Source organism: Choloepus didactylus, chromosome X (genome assembly GCF_015220235.1).
Source record: "Choloepus didactylus isolate mChoDid1 chromosome X, mChoDid1.pri, whole genome shotgun sequence".
Classification (NCBI taxonomy): Eukaryota; Metazoa; Chordata; class Mammalia; order Pilosa; family Megalonychidae; genus Choloepus; species Choloepus didactylus.
The window spans coordinates 160,643,878-160,662,067 of NC_051334.1; the positions used below are offsets into that span (position 1 = coordinate 160,643,878).

Consider the following 18,190-nt stretch of genomic DNA (forward strand, 5'->3'; position numbering starts at 1 on the left):
AGAAGGGATTGCTGACAAAAACAAGAAGAACTGAAGTCCTGGGAAAATTCTAGGCAAAATATCATTATATAATTAAGTTCCTTTCCTTGCTTCCAGGAGATAACAGCTAAAATACTTCAGAAATATTGTTTGTTCTCTTATTCATCTCCAGAGAAAGATTCCAAAACTGCCTTTGAGAATTGGCCAGTCTCACAACTGTCAGACTCCAAGCCAGTCACCCCTGGCCTCAAGCAGATTGTTCATTTACTCCACTAGGTATACAGGTATACAATGTTGGGAAGCACACAGTGTCTAAACTATGACTACATTTAATAAAATCAGGCTGCAATGTGGTTTGCCTATATCACCTGTCCTCACTGAGTCCACTGAACTTTAGGAAGGATCTAGTAAAATATAAAAGAATGCAAAGGAGACAATTGAGAATCATATAAAAACAGTCACAAAGACACAGACTCTGGTCTCTGCTCATTTATCTATTCATTGGGTAACCTTGAATATGTCACTCTTGGTCTCAGTTTCCTCATCTGATAAATGAGGAGTTGAAATGTGATCTCCAAGCTCTGAGTTTAAGATAAATTTTTTAAAAGTCTAGATGTAAGACACCAATAGAAACCCAAAATAAAATTCAGGAATAGGGGTAGAAATGGAGAGGAAGGAGCCCTGGAAGAATGTCTTCCTAGTACCACTTTATGTAACTTATTGAGCAGTAAATAAATGGTTTAATAGTAGTAGAGTTAAGGCACCCTGAGAAAGCATTTCCAATACTGCTCCAAAAAAATGCCTTCTTAAGAATTTTGCGGATTATAAACCAGAACGTGCAAGGAAGTACAAAAAGGTTTTTTTTCCCGATATATCATCAAAGTAACTTGCCATTAATTAATAATATTTAGAGTACAAGTGTTGTGAAACTCAGAATAAGAATCTAATGCTGAAATGATAAAAGCATGTCCAGCATGTTAGGAATAAATTATTGGCATTGAACAAGGCTTTGCTCACATATGAGATGTTTCAAAATGTAATGACTAAAATTCCTATTTCTCTCTGCCAAAGTTACAGGGATTGCTATTAAATCCAAGCATGGTATTTGTGTATACATAAGATCAGGCAACAATTACAATCTAGACATATTTTAAGTTTAATCTTTTTTATTTATTAGTATTGTTATACAGCAATGAGCATTCAGAATAAACCTAATCAGTGTGTATTGTGCAACAATCAGACAAAATACCCCTAATCCTCCGTCATTCTTTTTCCTTGGCCCCTGGGTACTCATTAAAGGTTAATTTATTTAAATCACTCAAACATTCATTTCAATCTACTTTAATAAACTAATGAATCTTTGGAACTTTGCCTAATCAGCTTGTGTTTTCTATTTTAATATGTCTACAAAATGTCTTTTTAAACCTGTTCTTAATAGTTGTCTTCCCTCTTGGAGTTAGGATTATGCTTCAGTGACAACCTGATTTGAGCATTTGGTGGCACATTTACAACCTCACCCAGCATTCAGAGAATGGATGTGGCTTGCCAATTGCTCTTAAACATAGTTACATTCTACAGGATGGTGAATTGATTTGTGTTTAGTAGTATAATAATCCTCCAAATTGAAACAGTCATTTTACAGTTTAGTGGGAGAGACAATTATATTAAAGCAAAGCCTATAACAACTTGGGTGCTTGTCAAATGCTATGAGAGTCTACAAAGAAACAACTCTATTCTGGTCATTGCAAACCAAAGCAATGCATGGTATGTGCCATGTAGATTAGCAAATAGAAGCAAAGTCTTCAAAAGAGTAGTATGATCTAAATGGAATCTAAAATTGCCCCTTACAATCTATTCAACTGTTATGTTAAATATTTTATTTAATGGCAACTATGAGGAATCTTTCACATAACTTGAAATTGAATGTTCTTAGACTACTGGCCAACATTTAGGGGACTGCACTTTACCCTCCACACCAGAAAGCCAGAAACCACCCTAACAATAACTGAAATCATTACAGAGCCTTATAGCTAACCAAGTATTTCCACAATATCCCTATGATATTAAGAAGAGATTTCGGAAGATTGGAGATTTGGAGATATTGGAAGAAATGAATGTCATTGGTTTGAAGATGAGGAAACTGAAGCTCAGGCGAATTCTGAGATTTGCTCAAGGTCATTACATGAATGTGTGGAGGAGCTGGAAGCCTTTACCCCATACCATGTTACTTCACCTGTGGGGTTTGGTGTTGGAATAAATTTTTTCTTGATACATGGCTTATCATCAATGAAAAAAAGTATAAATGTTACCTCTAAGATATTTTGGAAGGAAATAAATCAAATTGGTTTAAAAATATTATAAAGTTTATGATAAATTATTAAAGATAACATATCTTCATAATATCTTAATTCATTGGAGCATAACTTCCTACAAAAGAGATGAAATCATTAATTTTAAGTTTTGTTTTAATTTTCCATAAAATGGATAAAAATAATAAATGTATTCCCCATCCACGGTCTGAAATTCAGATATTTAGATTTCTGTTGGAAGTAGATGCTTGACTCTAAGTTACACTGCTAAAAATTTTCAATTTGTCACCTCTGCTTTTCCAAATAGTAACTCCAAGGAATTACCTTCAAAGTTCATTATTCTTTCATTATTCGTCTGTCCACCCATTCATTCATTCAATCATCCAGATGATATCCATGGAATGCCTACTTTGAGTCAAACAAAAAGACAGATATGGACTCTGCCTGAAGTTCCTGCTGCTGCCTTACTTTCTTAGACTAAAATTGCCTTGAAGACAGGGATCCTGTCATCCTGCCCAAGAATACAGTCAGTTCCATTTGCATAAAATCACTTAATATTTTTTGGCACTGAGATTTCTCGCTTTCCCTGCTATTCACATGCCCCTCCAGACATATGGGAGTTAGGGGAAGAAATAGCTGAGAGTCTGCTTATTGAGTCTGACCTTTGGATAATGACTACAGTTCTCCCATCCGAGCTGGCTGCCGTTCTGCCTTATGGTCAACAAAATGATTTAGTGCAAAATGGCAATAATATCTGTTGCTGTTACCCAGATATCCTCTAGCAAGCTACATTTAAAAAAAAAAATAGTTGTTCCTGCCCTTCAGCATAGAGGCGAACTGTATCGCCAAATGTACTGTCCTTTCTGATTCAGTGAGTTGGTGGGACTTACAGACATGATGCAGATAAATTTGAAAAAGCTGCAAAAGCAGGAGCAGTCATTGACTGCTTTCACTAAATAGATGCTTAATTTTCTTATTTTAACAATAACATATTCAAAGGGTGCTATTACCTTTTCAAATATCCTTCATATCCATCTCACAGCTACCTTGTGAGGTAAAGAGACAAGACATGACTATACACTTACCATACAGAACTTTATCTAAAGCTCAAAGAAGGTACGAGTCTTGTTTAACATTCCACAGCAAGCCATTGGTAGAGTTGGGTCTCCCAACTACCACTTATTAGGGCTCTTAGTTAACAGAAGAACTGCATTTTAACAATTACTGAGAGTCATGAAGAACCATTCAGTTGTCTCAGTTTGTGCCATTGCCTAGTTAATTATTTAGAAATGAATTCCTAGAAGCAAGAAGTGAGGAAACAACACGGTACTCAGGCAGTTCACAACAACAAACTTTTTCCAAGCAGACTGAACCTTAATTGCAATCCTTCCAAACTGAACATTAATTAAGACCAAAAAGGTAGGATTTAAGTTTAAAAAAAATAGTACAAATACTTTCTCTGTATTATAACTCTTTTTAGTTCTGCAAGGATGGAGCCAGTTATGTCAAGATATGACTTTTATTCACAAATAATGAAGTCGGCGTTGACCTCACTTATGGGGTATATCTGTGGTTTCTAGACTCCCTGTAAATATACCAGAATATTGACTCCCTGTATTATTTCCCTTGTCTCAGGCTCCCAAAGGTGTGGCTAACCCATGTAGGAACCCTGTACACTTTAGCAGGTGGTTGAAAATTGGACTAGTACCTCTTGCTCCCTCAAACAAAGAGGAGTTGATTCGTTGGATCATATATAATATTAGAAAAGTCAAGAATTTATATAAAAAATTACAGGGCCTTCTGACTTTTATTATTGCTTATTGTTTAATTCTACAAAATAGATTTGCCCAATACATTGTTTTATTAAAACATAATTACATTTCTTCAGTTTTCTAATCCTTTTGTTCTAGAAGATTACATGGGATTTTATTAACTAATTGATTTTTCTAAACCTCTGATTTCTTTTTCCCTCACCGTAAGTAAACCACAAGCTATATTACACACTCACATTTTATTAAAATAAACGTCACTTTTATTATTTCCTGGACCTCAGCAAAAGGTAGCCATTTGGGTTTCAAGTTCATTTAACCATGCTTAAAACCCTTTACCTTTCAAAAAACATGTACTATAACATGATTAGATCTGTACTTCATAAATAAGCCAGAAAATGACATATGTGGTTTAATTACCAACCCAAATAATTAGTTTGAGAGTTAAGGAAATGAATTAAATGGAACACAGTCCAGTCATTTTAGCAAAAGGGATTACTGACAGGAACTGGGATAAGTGTGGGAGAGGTCAAATATATACAATGGTATTAATGAATAATGAACTTGTTAGAGGCAATTCAAAAAATGAAAAATGCTGACCACCACTCAAAAAAAAATCCACAACAAATTATTGGAAATGCCACATCAGACTGTTCAGCCTACCCCTCTCTAAGGACCAATGGAAGTCTGCTTGATATAGTAAAATTTGTGGCCTAATATAGTGATAAAAGGGTCTGAAAATCAGAACTTTCAGCAGTTTTTTTAAGGGGCTGATTTTCCTCCTTTATCAGGAAGTTTTTCCAAAAGCTATACAATTAGTTCACCTTTTCACAGGGGATACAGACTGTAAAGAAAAATGAAATTCACATAGACCTCAAACCTCTAATTTTGGCCCATGGTTTCTGCCTCCTTCCCCATCAGAATCTTCACCAGAGCACTAATAGGTAGCAAAATTGACTGACAAAAGCATCATTCTCCCATTCCTTCCCTGCCCACCCTCTGGTAAAAGAACTAATGAGCAGTAAAAATGCCAAAAGGCAGGCAGCAGAACGGAGACTAAAGAATATCATGGGTATGGATAAACCGAAAACCAGATAATGAGCTCCTAAAGAATCAAGGTCTGACTTATATCTCAATTATTTCTTGCTTAGACCCATCATTTTATGTTTTTCTTTAGATTTAAACATAGAATTGTAGTTTTTGTCTTTAAGTCCTTGTTTGGAGGAATGTGGATGGGGAGAGATGGCCAAACTTTAGTAGTGACACTCTATATTATTTCCCTTGTCTCAGGCTCCAAAGGTGTGGCTAACCCATGTAGGAGCCCTATACACTATAGCAGGTGGTTGAAAATTGGACTAGTACCTCTTGTTCCCTCAAGAAAGGATGAGTGGATTCTTTAGGAGCCAACATTCTAGGGACATCAGTATACTGATATTGACTAATTGCCTCTTAGGAATTGAGACTCAGCTTTCCCTCTCAGTATATATATACCACACTTCAGCTGTAGGATGTATGTTCCACTGCATTCACTTAAAATGCTTCTTTTTGATTTTTGCCTTAAAGCCTTCTTGCTTCTCTTCTCATTCCCTAAAGTAGTGGAGCTTCCTCACAAAAATACTATTTATCCCCCATCACTAATTAGTTGATCTCATCTTTAGAATTCATGTCAATCTATCACTGGTTTTCTATTATAGCTATTCTATCCAGATCTAGATTCATTTCTCAACTCCACATTCTCAAACCTGGAATCTTCCAGAATAAAAAATGATGATGTTTCTACAAATAATGTCACGAATAAAGGGAAAATATTATCCACTTCTGGAAGAACATTTAAGTTGAATGCAGTGGAAGGGCAGGAAATGAGCTACAGGATTCCTTAACTTATATAAAGGTAACTTCCAAAGGAAGATTTCTGAGATGGTCTCAGTAACTAAGTATTCCTTGAGACCATGCCAACTCTATTATCTCACACTGGTTGCCCATTTCATGCTCTACTTATTTATTTTGTAATTGTTTCCAAGTCAAGTTGTGTAAGTAAAGTTTCTTTCTCCCAAGCAGATGGCCTCTTGTCTGCCTCCCACCCCAAGAGTGGATGTGCAGCTGTACAAATGCACATGTTTTGCAGTACATCCTACCACACTGCATTCTGCAGATACTCAATACATGCCTCGTGGCATATTTTATAATGGTCCTTTGGCCACCTCTCCCTAGTAACACCTCACTCTCTTTCTACTACTCCTAATCCTCACTTCCTTCAGGATATGGAACTGAGGTAGTCATAGCGGAGTTATTGTCTTCTTCACTTAGGGAGCAATATCAATGTCAAAACCCAAAGCAGAATTCTACTCTACAATGTCAATGATTTTCTCTTCTTGCAGTTAAAGGGGAACAGAGAAAAATCAAATTGGAAACGTTCATCCATAAGGGTTTACTAAAAATAAAGAAGCAATGTTATGAGAAACAAGTGATCCATAATTTGCAGTGGTATACTCAACTGGTAGAGTTCACAGAAACCTTCTGGCAGTTGTTTGTAGGTGATTCCTTCTACCAGACTGGGTAGGGTGTGGTTTTAAGAGTGGCACTGTCATTTAAATAAAGGATACTCTGGATCACAACTGGTACAACCAGCAAAGCTCTTATACTAGTCTACGAAATTTGGCTGATATTTAACCTTTACTAGGTGAAAAGGAAAAATTTGCAACCTACACCAGCAACATGTAGCACACTCTCTTACCTTTACAATTTAACAGAACATCACCACTGTTAATACTGTCATTGTGTGACAGAGAAGGAATTTGTCACCTCTGACTTACTGTAAAAGCATCTTCCACTTAACAGATTCAAATAAATTTAACACCATATATAAACTAAAGTAATTGAAAACAAATAAGTAAGGAATGCATAATTGCAAAAATATTTCCATAAATTCCTGTGAAACAGAAGAGCAATGAATGGCTATAGAATGCTAAAGCATTGGCAATGCATCAAAAGTGGAAGCAACCCAAGTGGCCATCAACAGATGAATGGATAAGCAAAATGTGGCATATACATATAATGGAATATTATTTAGCCATAAAAAGGAATAAAGTTCTGATACATGCAACAACATGGATGAACACTGAAGACATACTGTTGAGTGAAATAAGCCAGGCACAAAAGGACATATATTGTATGATGTCACTGTTTGGAAACAATTAGAATAAGCAAACTGTTAGAGCCAGAAAATAGAATACGAGTTACCAGGGGCCAGGATGGAGGTAGGGAACGGGGAGCTAATGCTTAATTGGTACAGAGTTTCTGTTTGGAGAGGTGGAAAAGTTTTCATGATGGATGGTAGTGATGGTAGCATAAAATTGTGAATGTAATTAACATCATTGAATTATATATTTGAGTGTGGTTAAAAGGGGATATTTTAGGTTGCATATATGTGACCAGAATAAATTTTTTTTAAAACCATAGGATTGTACAACACTGTAAACTATGGACTACAGTTAATAGCATAATTATAATAATGTTGTTTCATCAATTGTAACAAAGATACCACACTAAATTCAAAGTGTTACTAAAAAGGAAAACTATGTATGTGAGGTGGTTATAGGGGAACTCTGTAATTTTTTGCATGATTTTTCTGTAAAACTACAACTTCTCTAATAAAAAAGAAATATTAATAAAAAAGCAATGCATCACAAAGATTTTAAGAGCTCTTTCCAAATCATCAATAGGTACTTATATGTAACTCTGGTCATTAGTAGAGCTTGAATTCTGCCTCTAGAATTACCACTGACCCACTAAAGACTTTAGACAAATCATTCCACTATATTTCATGTTCATTCATGATTTTTATTCTGAAATTTCCCAGTGGGGTCCAAGGTGACCACCCTACCTTATACCAAAGGACCAAAAGGACCTCATTAATGAAATTCCTTCAGATGGAGTCTGTGCCAGTTTGAATGTATTATGTCCCCCAAAGGCCATTATCTTTGATGTAATCTTGTGTGGGCAGATGTTATCAGTGCTGATTAGATTGGAATTCTTTGAGTGTTTGCATGGAAATGCGCCCCACCCAACTGTAGGTGATAACTCTGATGAGATAATTTCCATGGAGGCGTGGCCCCACCCATTCAGGGTGGTCCTTGATCAGTGGAGCCATATAAATGAGCTGATGGGCAGAGGGAACTCAATGCAGCTGTGAGTGATATTTTGAAGAGGAGCTACAGCCAAGAGGGACACTTTGAAGAAAGCACAGGAGCTGCAGATGAGAGACAGTTTGAAGACAGCCATTGAAAGCAGACTCTTGCTCCAGAGAAGCTGAGAGACAGCGAATACCCCAAATGCAACTAAGAGTGACATTTTTAAGGAACTGCAGCCTAGAGAGGAACGTCCTGGGAGAAAGCCATTTTGAAACCAGAACTTTGGAGCAGACGCCAGCCATGTGCCGTCCCAGCTAACAAGTTTTCCAAACACCACTGGCCATCCTCCAGTGAAGGTACCCGATTGCTGATGTGTTACCTTGGACACTTTATGGCCTTAAGACTGTAACTGTGTAATCAAATAAACCCCCTTTTATAAAAGCCAATCCATTTCTGGTGTTTTGCATCCCAGCAGCATTAGCAAACTAGAACAGAGTCCAAGATAAAAAGTACTAAAAAAATTCGAGCTTTATAGTTTATAGTTTCTATATAAAGTATTATATATATAACATCATATAGTTTATAATATTTTATATCATTTCATATTTACAAAGGTATTTCATATTTGAATTTTATAACTCTGGAATTTGGAGTAGGTAGACCAGTTATTATTTTCTTCAAAAAAAATGAGAAGGCAGGTAAAGAGGCTAATCGTCTAATATAGCTCATAATTAATTAACTGGTCTCCAGACTCTAAATTTAGTGTTTAGCACCTAGTACAATGCCTGACATATAATGGACACTCAATTAATATTTGTTGAATGAATGAATGAATATATCACCCTACCCGTCCTAACTACATTTGACCTTATTATACTCATTTGCAAACAGTCCTATAATTCCAGTCCTAAATTCCAGAGTAGTTGATAAGCTATTGTAAAGCAAAAGGCCATTGTAAAGATTAATGCAGCCATGTATTTTGGCAGCACAAGGCTTGTGAGCTGAAAGAATAAGACATTCAGTGCCCAGACTAGGCGAAGTTTGGAAAAGAGTTGGTGAAAATTTTGTAGGGTGGTTAAAAAATGTTGCACTGATTATCATTTATTTTTTTGTGCGTGTGGGGAAAGGATCTTTCAACAAAGCTGAATGGGAAAAGTAAAATTTGGAAAGACATCTGAGTTTCTCGATATGAAAGCAAACAATGCCTCTTAATTGTCATGAGCCTTGGTCAACTCTCTTTTTATTCCAATCAACAGACATTTATTGGGCAATTACTACATGACAGACTGGAAATACAAGAGTAAACAAAACAGACAAAAATCCCTGCCCTCCTGAAACTTGCATTCTAGTATCAGCTACAGACAATAAAATAAATAAGTAAAATATATACTATGCCAGATAGTGATAAAGTGCTTTGTCCAAATACAAGAAAAATATTAGATTAGATCCCTCAGCAAAAGCTTTGTCCTACTCATTTTCCAGGAAGCAGTCAGTGTCCTCTTGTCTTTCCCCACTTGCTTTTTATTTAAGGGCTAGGAGAACAAAAAGCTAAAATTCTTTACATAGCCCCTCCTAATCCTGGTATGAGAAGGTGAATGGGATAGAATATGGGTAGGTGAGTTCAATATGTGAATGAGTTAGAAAATGTTCCTGGTCTATTAAATTAATTGGAGAACAGGTTCTAATATTTAGCCATAAATCTGGAATTTAAAAAGCACAACCAATTAGGTATAAAGAACAGCATATACAACTTTGGAAAGAAATTTCAAAGTTCACAAAACTCTCAGAGATCTCCTACTCAATATAGCAGGAAGAGTAGGCCCCAAACTCTGGCAAATGTGATTTGGGTGGGATAGTAAATATACCAGCAAGACTAAAAAAGCCTTCTGGGAATGACACTATATCATAATGACTTCTCCTTAATTTGTATTCTCCAAGCACTTGCTGTCTCTGTTACCTTATTGTGGAATGGATAGACCTTTATTTTGTATATTGTCTCCCATTTTTTGGAACTAGAGACTAAACTACTAACTTTATATCCCTCTTAGCACACCATAGAGTATACATTAATGGTAGGCCCTTAAGTGTCCTGGTGTGTGATACAAAGATCAGTAGGTTTTTAGTTGTTTTTAAGGCTAGTCAATATTTTCTTCAAAATGTTCTGGGCTATTTTGCTCCTATTGACCAACAAGAAATGGAGATAAAGATGACAAGAGGAGCTAGTGACAATTCTCATGAGAGTTTTATTAAGTTTATTAACAGAATTACTGTTTTAGTAACCTGAAAATATCAGAAAATCACAATTCATTTCATTTTTGTGATAGTTGCACTAGCTATTCCATTACAGGGGAGGAGCTGATTTATGTGCAGCTGCTGAAAACACAATGAACCAGTCACCACAATTTTAACAAGTGTTGATGCTGGCATACCCACTTCAGATAGCATCTATAACACTGTCAGGAAGAAGGTTTACAGTATATTACCTAAAGTAATGATGCTAGTTCCACATGTGCAGTACACTACCTAAAGTAATGATGTTAGTTCTACCAAGTGGCAATGAAAAATCACTCACTCATGGTCCTTTAAACAAAGCAAAGGCTTATGTCCAAGACTGCTGTTTTTTATTCTCCCCAAACCAAGCTTTATGCCACGTGGCCTGGGATAGCACAAAGTTGCTTTTTCTTTTTATTCCAGAATTAAGTCACTCCTTAGATTCAGTCCCTCTCTTCTCATTCTTTATGTATTAAAATTGTGAGGAGAACAATTTACAAGGAAGATCATGGTTACAGTTAGGAAAATGGTATATTTGTATTAAAAGTAAAGCCTCCAGCCCCAAGAACGTTCCAAAATACCTGTAGTGTGTGTGTATTGGAGGACCTGCAGAACAGATGTAAACAAATTGTTGTGATACAATGTGATAAGTATAAAAAAAGCACTAAAAAATTGAGTAACTAATTATTCTAGGGAAAGGGATGATCTCTTTGGTAAGTCATCTTTGAGCTGGGTCTTAAAGAATAAGTTGGGCAAATGGGGAGAAAGAAAAAGAGACAAGAGCATTTCAGGCAAAAGGAATTGCCGGAGCAAAGACACAGAGTGGGAAGAGTACAAACTGAATTCAGTAAAAGGCTAGTGTTCCTGTGGATATTGATTTAATGTAAAAGGGTGCAAGGGTTGGAGCAACCATGGCTATCATTTTCTTTTTCCATGAGACTTGGAAACTATTTGACTTCTTGCATACTTTCATCAGCATTACCTGGAAGTCTTACAAGAATACTACCCACACTAAGATCCTCTAATGAAACGAGGCTACTGACAGATGGGGGCAGGGCGTGTGCAGAAAAACTGCAAAGTGAAAGATAGCCATGAAAAAGAAATCAGACAATGGAAAATAGAGAACTGATTTAAGGATGCTTACCTCAGAGATACCTGAGATACTGTTGGGGAGTGGCAGCAGACCTCAGAGATAGGATGATTGTCTTTGAGCAAGGATTTTGGGCCCAGAGTGTCAGAGGCAGTCACACAGAGAAGGAAATTGTCTAGTAGTGGCTGTGACCACAAATCAGGGGGTAGTTTTCATATGGAAGCAGCATGCAAGAGATGGTCATTTCCCAACAGAGATCAATGGCTGTGCAAAGGGCAGTGACATGTAAGCCAGATACTGCTGATGGATGCATGTGACAAAGATCCACAGTCCATACCCCCATATTAGACCTTATGTTCTATATGGGAATAAAGGCAATTTTTCTGTCCTTTCAGAACACAGTCAATAACCTATGGCTTTGATGTCACTGAATGGTCCCGAAGCTTTTCCTCCAAACACACCTCACAATTGTCACTCCCTCCTCCCTTTCTGATGTTCTACAACTTGCCTTTTTTCTTTATTATTTTCCTTTCTCTTAGCTTAGTTCTTCCAAGAGTATCTATGGGAATTATTCAGCACTACTAATGGCCCTCAATGATCTAAACATATTGCAAAGTGTACTAGAAGGACTCCAAGAAATACCAGTGGAATTCTTGAGAAACTCTCCATGATCTGAAGTTAGGAAAATTCTTAATGAACATTTGAAATCAGTAGAATTCATCCAAACCATTCTTAATTTCCCCATAACATAGAACTTTTAGAGCTGGAATGGGCCTTAGAGACCATCTAACACAATTACCACACTCTGTATATGAAAAAAAAATGAGAAGTGAAATGATTTGTCCAAAGCATACAGTTATTGATAAATAATGAGACTAATGTTTAGATTTCCTACTAAACTACTTTTTTAGGCTGAAAGCACATGTACTGAATTATTTACCTAGTTTCTTTAACAGTCTACTGGGTTTACATTTTGGTGATGTGGCAATTCCTGTGCATTTGTAGGTAACTTCAACCTCCCAAGCTTACATTACATGAAGTCATAATATAATCTGGTGTCTTAATTCAAGTTGCTTCATTTTAATTTAATGAGAAGGATTCCAGGTTGTATGCAATGATACTCTCTTCCACATAGTTGTATATTTAAAGAATAGAGGTCTTGATGAATTTTATTCAATTAAAATTTAAAACTTTTGTTCAACAAAGGCAGCATGAGCAAAATTAAAAGACAAGTCACAGACTGGGAGACTCCATTTATGAAACTATTTATAAATCCCTACGAGAGATTAGTATCCAGAATAGATAATCTCCTTCAAATCAGTAAGAAAAAGACTAACAACCAAATAGAAAAAGGGAAAAAGATATGAATAGGCAATTCATAGAAGAACGGCCAATAAACACATAGAAAGATATTAATGCTCACTAGTAAATGGGAAAATACACATTAAAACACAGTGAGAATCATTTCATACCCACAAAGTTAGTAAAATGTTTAAGTCTGATGACACAAAGTGCCAGAGGATGTGAAGAATCAGGAACCCACATACACTACTTGTGTGAGTATAAAGTGGTACAACAATTCTGGAGAGCAATTTGGTAATGTTTAGTAAAGCTGAAGAAGCAAACACTCTACAACCTAGCAACTCCACTGAGGTGAAAAATATCTCACACATTGGAGACACGCACAACGATGTGTGTTGGAGCACTTTTTTGTAATAGTGAAAAATGAGAAACAACCAAAAAAGTCTATCAACAAGGAAAGGGATAAATGCATTGAGAAATAGTCATACATAAAGTGAAATACTCTACAGTTGTTAAAATAAATAGGTATAGATCAATATAGATAAATCTCAAAAATACAATACTGAGTGAAAAAAAGCAAGTTGCTTAATGATACATACAGTATGATACAAATATTGTAAACATCAAAAATATGCCAAACACTACTATATTATTTATAGATGCCCTTGTGTGTATAAATACATGGATGGGAAAGACCCACACCAACTTCAGGATGGTAATTCCTCTGGGGATAAAGGGAGGGAAATGTGATCAGGGAGGGGCACAAAGTAAACTTCAAGTGGTCAATTATATCTGTATTCTTAAAAGATCAGAAACAAAAATGGAAAATATTAATGTCTGGTGAATCTGTACGGTGGGTATGGCTGTATGTCATGCTTTTCTCTATATTTGAAATTTTTTATACTTTAATATTTTTATGAAGGAATAGAGAAGTGCATTTCTTTATAACTATGGATTCAAACACGAAAGTTAACCATATGATAGACATTCTGTTAATCTGGAACCCTGTTTTGTCAGACATCAGCTTACATAGCCCAAAATGAGAAAGGGTTGTGCTTAGGTGCCCTTTTTTTAATGAAGCCTCAGAGAGATAAGCACATATAATTATAAACGTTCACCATATACATTGTCAACTGCACACCAAGACCACATTTTAAAATATTCATTTTCTGGTCCTCAAAATGACAGCATCTGCAGACATTAGTTCTCTAGTCAAATTAGTAAGTAAATCACTGTGGCCCTCTGTTTAATTACGTAGCTGTTCTCTACTTTCCAGGTAAACTTTGCCGTGCTTGGATTGGGTCCAGACATTACAGGAATACCTCAGAGATATCGTGGGTTCAGTTTCAGACCTTCACAATGAAGTGAATACTGCAATAAAGTGAATCACATGAGTTTTTTGATTTCCCAGTGCATATAAAAGTTATGTTTACACTATACTGTAGTCTATTAAATGTGCAATAGCATTATGCCTTAAAGCAACAATGTACCTACCTTGATTTAAAAAGATTTTATTGCTAAAAAATGCTAAACATCATCTGAGCCTTCAGTAAGTCATAATTTTTTTGCTGGTGGAGGGTCTTGCCTAGATGTCAATGGCTGCTAACTGATCAAGTGGTGGTTGCTGAAGGCTGAGGTGGCTGTGGGAATTTCTTATGATAAGACAACAATGAAGTTTGCTACATCAATCGACTCTACCTTTAATGGAAAAATTCTCTGTAGCATGCGATGCTGTTTGAAAGCATTTTATCCACAGCAGAACTTCTTTGAAAATTAAAGTCAATCCTCCCAAACCGTGCCACTGCTTTATCACCTAAGTTTATGTAAAATTCTATATCCTTTATTGTCTTTCAACAATTTTCAAAGCATCTTCATCAGGAGTGTATTCCATCTCAAGAAACCACTTTTTTTGCTCATCCATAAGAAGCAACTACTCATCTGTTAAAGTTTTATTGTGAGATTGCAGCAATTCAGTCACATCTTCAGGCTCCACTTCTAATTCTAATTCTCTGGCTATCTCCACTGAAATCTTGATCCCCTCAAAGTCATCCATAAGGGTGGGAAACAACGTCTTACAAATTCCTGTTAATGATGATATTTTGATCTCCTCCTATGAGTCACGAATTTTCTTCATGGCATCTAGAATGGTGGATCCTTTCCACAAGATTTTCAGTTTTCCTTGTCCAGTTGCATCAGAGGAATCACTATCTATGGCAGCTACAGCCTTATGAAATGTATTTCTAATAATAAGACTGAGAAGTTGAAATCACACCTTGCTCCATGGGCTGCAGAATGGATGTTGTATTAGTAGGCATGAGGACAACATTAATCTTGATGTACATCTCCATCAGAATTCTTGGGTGACCAGGTGCATTGTCAATGAGCAGTAATATTTTGAAAGGAAGCTTTCTTTCTGAGCAGTAGGTCTCAACAGTGGGCTTAAAATATTCAGTAAAACATATTGTAAAGAGATGTGCGGTCATCCAGGCTATGTTGTTGCAATTATAGAGCCCAGGAGGAGCAGATTTAACATAATTCTTAAAAGCCCTATGATTTCCAGAATGGTAAATGAGCATTGGTTTCAATTTAAAGTTACCAGCTGCATTAGGCCCTAACAAAAGAGTCAGCCTAACCTTCGAAGCTTTGAAGCCAGGCAGTGACTTCTTCTCTCTAGCTATTAAAGTCCTGGATGGCATCTTCTTCCAATATAAGGTTGTTTCATCTACAATGAAAATCTCTTGTTTAGTGTACCCACCTTCATCAGTGATCTTAGCTAGATCTTCTGGATAGCTTGCTACAGCTTCAACAATCTTCTTTCCTTAAACCTCACAAACCAAACTCTGCTAGCTTCAAAGGTTTCTTCTGCAGCTTCCTCACCTCTCTCAGCCTTCATAGAATTGAAGAAAGTTAGGGCCTTGTTCTGGATTAGGCTATGGCTTAAGGGAATGTTGAAACTGGCTTGATCTTCTATCCAGACCACTAAAACTTTCTCCATATCAGCAATAAGGCTGTTTCTCTTTCTTATCATTTGTGTGTTCACTGGATTTAATTTCCTTCAAGAGCTTTTCCTTTGCATTCACAACTTGGCTAACTGTTTGGCACAAGGGGCCTAGCGTTCAGCCCCTCTTGGCTTTCAACATGACTTCCTCGCTAATCATGTGATGGCTTTTGATTTAAAGTGAGAGATGTGTGACTCTTCCTTTCACTTGAACATTTAGAGGCCATTGTAAGGTTATTAATTGACCTAAATTCAACACTGTTGTGTCTCAGCAAATAGGGAGGTCCAAGGAGAGGGAGAGAGATGGGAATGTCCAGTTGGTGGAGCAGTCAGAACATATACAACACTTATCCATTAAGTTTATTGTCTTATGTGAGCATGGTTTGTGGCTCCCCAAAACAATTCAAATAGTAACATCAAAGATCACTGATCACAGCTCACCCATAACAGATATAATAATGGAAAAGTTTGAAATAATGTGAGAATTACCAAGATGTTACACAGGGACACAAAGTGAGCACATGCTGTTGGAAAAATAGTGTCTGTTTTGGTTTGCTAAAGTGCCCAGAATGCAATATACCAGAAATGGAATGGCTTTTATAAAGGGGATTTATCAGGTTACAAATTTACAGTTCTAAGGCCATAAAAGGTCCAAACTAAGGCATCAACAAGAGGATATCGTCACTGAAGAAAGGCTGATGGTGTCCGGAACACCTCTGTCAGCGGGGAAGGCACGTGGCTGGCGTCTGCTCGTCCTTTGCTCCCACGTTATGTTGCTTTCAGCTTGTGATTCCAGTATCTGTGGGTTCTCACTTAGCTTCTCCGGGGCAAACTCTGGGCTTCATCTCTTAGCTTAGCATCTCCAGACATATTTCCGTCTGCATCTCCAAGCATCTGTGTCTGTATGGGCTCTGAGCTCTCTCTCCCTGAGCTCTCTCAAGAACTCCAGTAAACTAATTAAGACCCACCTTGAATGGGAAGGGTCACATCTTTATGGAAATAATCTAATCAAAAGGTCCCACCCACAGTTGGGAGGGTTACATCTCCATGGAAACAACCTATTCAAAAGGTCCCACCCACAATAGGTCTGCCCCTGCAAGAGTGGATTAAAAGAACATATTCTTTTATGGGGTACATAACAGATTCAAACCCAGCACAGTGTCAATAGAATTGCTTGATGCAGGGTCGTCACAAACCTTCAATTTGTAAAAAACACTATATCTGTAAAGTGCAATAATGTGAAGCACAATAAAACGAGGTATGCCTATAATTTGGAGGGTAAACTGTTTTGGGGTTGAGGGAAACACAAGGCAGTGGCTTGATGCTTTGCAAATAGTATAGGAAAATTCTTAAAACTCATTGAGGAAACTAAGATGGCGGCTAGGTGAGACAGGGCAAAAAAACAGCTCCGTGAAAAACACTAGATAAAAACCAGAAAGTGACCCAGAATACCGGTTACAGCGATGCGCCAGCTGGACGAGATCTGCTAGTATCACAGGGGCCGTATACTTGGTGAAACCGGGAGTCTGCATTCTGAAACGAGTGAGTAAGCTGGCTGGAAGACCCGCAGCCACGCGGTGGTGAGGGAAAGCCAGGGCTTGGTGTTTGGAGACCAACTGGCTCTTTAAAAAAAAAAAAAGGGAAAAGCCCAGGAGCGGCTGCAGTTGCGGGAGTGGGAACCACGCAGTAAAACACAGCAAAAGGGGGCTGGGCCAGCCTCTCGGTGTCTGGCCTGGAGGATAGCCTGCTGCAGATACCCTCAGGGCCAGGGGAATGGAGGGGAGAGCCTGAAGCTGAAAGAAACCACGTGGCTCGCAGCTGGCTCCCTGGAGGGCTGGATAAACTCTTGCCCGGGGCTGTGCCCACAGCCCAGAGCCCCGCCAGTTGTCCCGGAGCTGGGAAGGAGGAACTGTGTGAGGAGGGGGGGGTTGAGACGCCCCATTCGGCCATCTTTGCATCAGGCGGAGAGTGTGGCTGCATGGCCTGGCAGCCCGGGGCTTCCCTTGAGGGACGGCATGCACTAGTGATGTAGCACAGCATTCCCTTGGCAGAGCTTCTGGAGGATCATGGCTGGGAGGGGGGACCCGCTTGGAGAACCCAGGGACACTACGCCAACTCCGGGGGTTTGTGAGACAGCGAGAGAGAGGGTCTGGGGCTGAAATAAAATGAAGGCTTACACTCTTGCCATGGCCTTGAATCTCCGGGAACCTGGGGGATTTGAATATTAAAGCTGCCCTTCCTCCCTGGCCACCTGGACACACGCCCCACATTCAGGGCGGACGGCTCCAGCAACACACCCAATCTGAGTTCTCCAACTGAACCTCACGAGAATCATTTCCCCA

At 37.9% G+C, this 18,190-nt stretch overlaps 1 protein-coding gene across 4 annotated transcripts in view; it reads right to left on the reverse strand.

Annotated features, from left to right (window-relative positions):
- Positions 1-18,190, reverse strand: part of ENOX2 (ecto-NOX disulfide-thiol exchanger 2) — a 393,140-nt gene that overhangs the window by 243,611 nt on the left and 131,339 nt on the right. Inside the window, exon 1 of one of the 4 annotated variants that reach the window (XM_037821177.1) lies at positions 11,603-11,789. The exons of the other annotated variants lie outside the window; for them this stretch is intronic. The gene's annotated coding sequence lies outside the window, so the exon portion shown is untranslated. Of the gene's footprint in view, positions 1-11,602; positions 11,790-18,190 lie in introns of those variants that run through there. 4 annotated transcript variants of the gene reach the window in all.